The sequence below is a fragment of the Prosopis cineraria genome, unplaced genomic scaffold (assembly GCF_029017545.1).
Source record: "Prosopis cineraria cultivar Desert tree isolate PC_DT_omini unplaced genomic scaffold, ASM2901754v1 PC5, whole genome shotgun sequence".
NCBI classification, from domain to species: domain Eukaryota; kingdom Viridiplantae; phylum Streptophyta; class Magnoliopsida; order Fabales; family Fabaceae; genus Prosopis; species Prosopis cineraria.
This window is the reverse complement of record NW_026555336.1, coordinates 17,953,812-17,961,566: the sequence shown is the minus strand read 5'-3', so window position 1 is coordinate 17,961,566 and position 7,755 is coordinate 17,953,812.

The following is a 7,755-nucleotide window of genomic DNA, read 5'->3' as shown; positions in this document are numbered from 1 at the left end:
TACTCAATTGAATTAGGTTATGCTTTGCATATTAGGGGGATATATCTTGACCTTAGCATTATCTTGATGTTAACCCTGCTTTTTTTTTTTACATGCATTTCTTAGACATCCTTTCATTACCCATATTACAACCTAATAAAGTCCACTTAATTCTTGATTGAGTGTGCTATTTAGTGGTTGATATGTAGAAGGGTTACAAGTTTATGGTAAGACTTGTCCTAAGGAATTTTGAGTGAAATTAAATACCTTATACATTTTGAGTGATGAGAGCAAACACTTAACCTAGAGAAGCTTACACTTTGACATTGATTTTTGGTAAGGGTTTGCTTGCAATATGCATAATTCTTTCTTAGTTGCTACCACATTGATTGATAATTTGTACAAGTTCTTGAGTTAGTGATTTGGTAACTTTAAACATTGTTTCTTTGTCTTAGTGTTTCTTTTAGGACCTTTTTACACTTGATTTTTCCTGGAGTGCAAAAAAGTAAGTGTGGGAGAATTGATAGGACACATTTTTACACACTTTTATTTATCAATGAGGACCTTTTTATTAATGATTTATCACCTCAAAGTGCACACATTGCATTAGATTTAGAAAATCACCTAAGTATATAGGTTTAGTGCACTAGGGGTATTTTAGTTCAAAAATAAAATGTTGAGAAAAATGTACTAGAAAAATTGACAAAGTTCATTTTATGCCTAGTTGATGAATGGTCAAATTATATTTTTGAAATTCATTTTCATTTGACAGTAAGTAAATAAAAAGTCAACATTTTCTTAAGTGTTTTAATTTGACTTAGTTTTCAGTTTGCCTTTATATAAAAATTTTTATATAATTTGGTGCAGCCTAAAATTTTTTTATTTTAATAAATTCTCCCTTTTAATTATGATTTTAATTTTGAACATTAATTAGATTTTATCATGTCACATGCTATTTAATTGAATTATGTGATTTATGTCACACAAGTGGCATATAAGTTGTGGACTAATTAGGCAATTGAAGTCAACATTTCTAGAGATCAAAGGCAAAGCAAAGGGGCATAATTTCTAATTCATCTTAGGGTTTAAATTAGCCTAAATAATGCGGATGACACATGAGAAATTACACATACTTTGAAATCATTTATAAACCAATAAGAGGATGCCACCTTGTAAGTATGACAAGGCTCCCATTTCTATTTTAATTTCTTTTCCTATTTTATTAATTAAGTTTCAGCTGAAGGGAAACTCAAAATCCACGCCATTTCACTCCTCAATTCAGATTAACAAGCCATTTATTTCACCTCCTACATTCTCTCTCTCTTGTTCTTAGTGTTCTTCATTTTCTCTATCTTCTCTCTACATTTCCAGCAACTAACCAACACCGTTTCTCCACCATTTCTCCATCAAATCCACTTAAAGCTTTTGCCATCCTCTTCTCCTCTTATGGACAAACTCACCTATATCACTTGGAAGAAGATTTGAGCTCAATTTGTCAAGATTAATAGAGCAACCTACACGGTGATTGGAATTAGTCACTTACCCTTAAAATTAAACTAAAGCTAACCCTAATGCAATATAAGGCCAACCCTTGGTCATCTCCCAAGAATTAGTCTTAGTATAATTAAAAGTTATCTAGTGAAATAAATTACTTAAAGTTGTAGGAATTTAGTTACCTAATTATCTAAAATAATTACCTAATGTGAAAGTAATTAAAATGCTAGTTAAAGTGAGTGGAATAAACTTCCCTTTTTACAAGAGTGGAACCCTATAGATTAGTTGGTTTTGGACTCATTATCTTCTCATGATTAGACTAAGTTTAGATTCTCTTTCCTCTTCACTAAAGCTATAATGACTTAAGCCAATTATCCTAATTAGCTAACTTCTCTAGGTCTTAGATTAAAGTCCCTAGTTCAATTAACTATTTGGTGTAAAAATTAGCCGAGTGAATCACTCAAAATTCTCCCCCAAGAGCTATAGTTAAAAACATATATTGAGCAACCACAAGATTATGTCAAGCTACTCAACAACACAAGTATTAATGCCATGAGATTATGCAATATTAACACAAGTAATTTACAAATTGAAAATAACAAAATATGTGTTAAACTCATAGTGGCTAAACATCCTAGCACCTTGGATGAAGAAGAAGAGCTTGGATCCTTAAGGAAATTGGAGGGATGAAATGAAATTGAGGAGAGGAGTAGAATGGTGTAAGTTTTGTGGAGGTTTGGTGGCTGAAAATGAGAATATGGTGCTAGAAAATGAAGAATAAAAGAGAAAAAAAATGAAGAACACTATGAATAAGTGAAATAAAATGAAGGATATAAAATAAATAAGTATTGGATATGATTTTTGAGTGATAATGGCATGCTCCAAGTGTTTCCCTTCAACTAAATACTTAATTAAAAAAAATAAAATGAAATAAAAAGGAAATGAGAGCCTTGTCACACTTACAAGGTGGCATCCTTCTATTGGTTTATAGATGATTTCAATATGTACCTAATTTTTCATGTGTTATTCAAATTTCAAGCTGATTCAATCCTCTAAAAATGGAAAAAATAACATCTTAAATTCTCAGCTTTGACCTCAAGGAGTATTGACTTCAGTTGCCTAATTGATGCATAAGTCACATGCCATATATGTTAAATATATCACATAATTCAATTAAATAACATATGACATAACAAAATCTAATTAAAGTCAAAAATTAAATTCATAGTTAGAAGTGAGAATTTATTAAAATAACCAAGTTTTAGGATGTACAAAATTATATAAAAATGTTCACACAAAGGCGAATCGAAAACTAGGTCAAACTATGACACTTGAGAAAGTGTTGACTTTTTATTTAATTACTCCCAAAATAAAATAAATTTCAAAAAGCTAATTTAACCACTCATCAACTAGAAAAATTCACTTTTTTAATTTCTCTTGTACATTTCTCAAAAGTTTATTTTTAGACCAAAATACCCTTAGTATACTAAACCTAGAAACTTCAGAAAAAATTTATATTTAATGCAATGTGTGCACTTTGAGGTGGTAAATCATTAATAAAAGGGTCCTAATTGAAAAATAAAAGTGTGTAACAAACGTGTTCTGTAAAATCTTGAATTTTTAATCCTACATTAATGAATGATTAGGAATAAATTAGTGATTTAATATGGGATTAGGGTTCTGAGTAGTAAAGTATTATTTTAACCTATTAGGATGTTATATGAATAGATATGAGAAAAAGAGTGGAATTCTAAAGCAGACATGTGAGAATACTGAGGATTTCCCTTACTGTGCCACACGCTGCGTTAGGGATAAATGCATTATGGTGTATGGAGCAGAAATTAGATTAATAAGGATGTGCTAGCTCATGAAAACAGAAAGAGAGAGCATGAAAGGAGAGGTCTAGCATGAGAATAGCAAGAGATGTGCTAGGGCAAGCATAATTAGGAGCAAGGACGGTGTTTTTGACTTGTTAGTTATCAAGTAAGTCATGTACTTCCTTAACATTTGAATCTATCCTATTTTCTCTTAGTTTTAACAAGTGAGAAATTGAATTTGGGAGTTTTAAGAGTTGATTTATTACCTATAGTAATAGAAAGGTTCTTCAAAACTAAACTAGTGCTTTATGACTGGTTTAGGTCAAAACGATAAAACATTGAAGCTGTAAGCAAGATTTTCCCCAATCTAGAGAGAGAGTAGTGAGAGAAAATTGCTAGAAAATGTTTTAAAGTTTGAAATGAAGGGTAATCAGTGGTAATGTGTGTAATCGAGTGTGAAACGTGGATTTGATAGCGATTGAGTGTTTAAATGTGATGATTGGCACTTTTATCAATAGAGAAGTTGACTTTGGGTTGCCAATTTTGTGTAGATTCTAGTGTTTGTGTGATGCACAAATTACAAGAAAGGAGCTTGAATAGGGTTGTTGGAACACAGGTAACCCTTTCTAGTAATAGAAGGGTTGAGGTAACCATATAGTTTATTATGTTTATTAACTATTATAACTATGTAAAAGTGAATATCAAATGATTTATTGTGAATTTATGAGTTTTATGCATGATTGTTATTGAAAATGGTTTTAGCATGAACATTGGTTTGTGAAAGGCAATTTGTAAGGTTAATTGATTTCAAATGATATATATATATATATATATTGTGAGACTATATGTTGTGGAAATGTGGATGAGTAGTGATAATTGTGAAAGAGTATAATCATAAGAGGTGGAAGTTCACCCGAGATATGTAGGGATGTGTGTGTGGAGATATGTGAGTGAAAAATCTATATGGTCGGGTTCCAACCATAGGTCGATACAGCATTATATTGGATGTTACTATGGGTAATCTGATACAGCATATTATGGGACTATTACCCTAGGACATCCGAGCAATTTGGTAACTCCCTAGTGCTTGTTAGGGTGCAGTTAGGAGTCAACGACGCCTCTCTCACAAGTGTGTAAAGAGGGAAACCATAGTTCATAGGTAGGTTAGATTACCTTTAGCCAGGTTTTTCTACTACCGAAAGTGTGCTCGAATCGATAAATGGTTAATCCAAGAGATCCTATAGTTTCATGATGGGGAGCATTGGAGGTTTGGTGGCTAGATGATCATGCTAGTATGTATTTGCATGGAAACACTTTTAAAAAGATGATATTTCTTCATACTTTGACATATATGTGATATTACTTATTTTTGTTACTTTGGCATGATTATTTGTAGTAATAGGCATTAAATGAGCCATATTGCTTACTGAGATTTTTATCTCACTTATGGTTATTTACATTTTTCAAGTTTGGGTGCTAGTGTTTCAAAGGAAAAGGATATAGGCTAAGTTGGCATCTCTCACTTAAGTCTTTGTAAGAATTAATGTAATAAATTTGTTGCTAGTAGTTGTAAATATATATAAGTTGCCTTTGGACTTAAGCATGAGCATATTATGGTATTTGATGATTTTGAGCTTCCTAGCCCTTGTATATGTGTGAATGAGGAAATGATTGGATGGGCTAGTGAAAGATTGTATATGTGTGATGTAACACCTTGAAAATTTTAAGACTTGAATTTATTTAAAAAAATAAAATATCTATAATTAAATTAAAATTAAGAATAATTTGATAAAGGTCAAGAGTTTAAATTTTACTTAGAAAAAGTTTAATTTTATTTTATTTTTAACTATGAAAAATTACCAAAGTTGACCCAGGCTTTTGTGTTATAATAAAAAATGTTGAGCCCTTCCTTGTAATTTTCCTAAAGCATTATGATTAGTTTTTTTTTTAACAGGAAAACAGCACGCAGAAATGAAAATGAAACAAGAAACAAAAGGAAAGAAATGAATAAGAGAACAAGAGAGTGAGAGGAGGAGAAGAGAGGAGGAAGAGAGGGGATCCGAGAGGCTTTGTGACTATTGTAAGCTCGGTGCATGATAGGTAAACTCCCTACTTCGATCCTCTTCCTTTCCTCTAGTTTTTTTTAATTTTGGAAGAGGAAATTTTTAAAATTTGATCCCAAAGGCTTTATTCTTGTAAGCTTTAGTTTCCTTGAGTCCTTGGAACATTATTTTAAGTTTCTATATGATGCTCTAATATTTTGAGCGGGCAATTAGATGAAAAATGGAGTTTTATGGCAAAAGTCAAACCCTAAGAGGTTGGGTTTTGCTCCTCAATGGTTTAAGCCTATTGACTTAGTTATAATTGTGCTATTTGAATCTAATAAGAATTAAATTAAGCTTTGGTTTTCTTTATAAGGGCTAATGGTGAAAGTTAGTGACACTAAGTGAAGGTTTTTAATTGATTAAAAATTATATGAATTGAAAATTAGTCTAATGGTGGCTAGTAAATGGTTTTGTTAGTTAAGTGATACTATGTGAATGGTTGGTTTAATATATGGACCATTAAGATAGATTATGACTCATTGACCCAAGTTGTGTGGTATGAGTTATAGTCTTCATTAATGCTATTTATCATGAAAAGTGATATGGATCACTTATATGTTGTAGGAAATTATTGGTGGAACTTAATTAGAGGATAAAGAACAAGCTAAGTTTCATTCTGTACAAGGGAAAATCCTTTTGGTATAAAGGGTTGAGGTAACAGGGGAATTTATATTTCTTATTACTTTGTTTAGCTATTTTTGAATAAATATTACTAGCTATCATGCATTACATGTTTTAAATGATTAAATGCAATTAATTGTGTTTTATAAAAATTTATGAGGTATTACTTGGATAATAGTGCATATATGTTTTCTATTCATTTAACAATAATATGGTTATAGAAATGAGGTTATTTGCATATATTGTAATTATAGAGAACGGAAGTTGCACTTAAGGAAGTATAATTGGGTTAGGTACCTTAGAGAGGCTAAGAAACTGCTTAAGGGAGGAGTAATATTTGTTATACTATCTTAGAGTCTTGAAGTGGTCAATACTTAAGAATGATAGACAAGAGTGAAAGGCATGATCTTGGTGGGAGTTCACCAACGGGGAGATGTGAACTTGTGATATTCTATAGCACACTACCAATACTTAGTATTGCCTTTCGTATTGTGGGCTCAGTGCACTAAAGTGGTTAGTAGATTGAGTGTTCAACACCTCTTAGTGGGGTAGGGAATTCGACATATGAAGTGTGAGGTTAAGTGCTTAGGCTAAGGTAGCCTTCACATGGAGAGTAAGTCGGGCTGGATTTGGGAAGGAGTTAGCTTTGACTGCTTAAGATTCACGTTGAAAGAGCACAGGCGATTAGGTAGATTTGATCATGCCTTAGATTATGTTTTGTGGCTATAGAGGTACAAGTGGGTATAAGATTTACCTGCAAGCTAAAGAGTGTTAGGGGGCATTCTGTTGGTCAGGAAAGGCCATATTAGCCTATGTCATGCATTCATACATTTGAAATGGTTAAATTATATTACTATGTTGAATCTATTATTTATTTATTTGATTATGGCTTACTTGGTAATAATTAATGTAGATTTCTCTATTACTGAAATTGTGATTATCTCACCCCTTTCTTTTCAATATTTTTAGGTCCAGGCAAAGGAACCAGTGGTGGACGGGGAAAGAAGCAGAGCTAGAGGTGTTTTTAGATCATAAAGAACTGTAACTCCTTTCTTTTGAGCAAATCTATTGTAATGTATTTAGGATTAAGATGCTAGTAGGATATGATTATGCATATATGTGTGTGAATATGTGTGGATTATATGGCTTGTGTATGAATTTTCGTCTGCTTATAGACTTGTGGTTAGGAAACTTGGTTATGGTGTGTGATTTTAAAGGATTTATTTAGTAGACCAAGTTTTCATTACAAGCAAATATTTATTTTGGTATATATGTAATTCTATAAGTAAATGCAAAGTGGTTGCATTGCAAATAGTGTGCTATAAGCAAATATACACCTTGGATAGAAAGAGTGGGTGCGTGGGCCCCACGGAGATTTCTGAGCTAGGTGAAAATGTTTAGTGTGTGTATTCATATGTGTATATGATATTTGGAATGGTTTTTGGCCACTCTTGTATGATTTGTAAATTTTGAGGGCATAGGGTTCATTTTAGGAAATGACACCCGAGTAGTCAAATTTTGATATAAGGGATTTTTCCATCATTTAAATGTTTCTATCAGGTACTCCTAGTCCTATTTAATGTGTCTAAAGTGTTTCACAGGTTTGTGACTATTAGGATGAGATTTGGACAATTTGAAAAATAGTTTTTATCAAAAAGCTGCACTTTTGCATCCAGATGTCCAAATTTCAATCCGACTGTCGAATTTTCCTGACGTTTGGGTCACAAGTAAAAAAATTT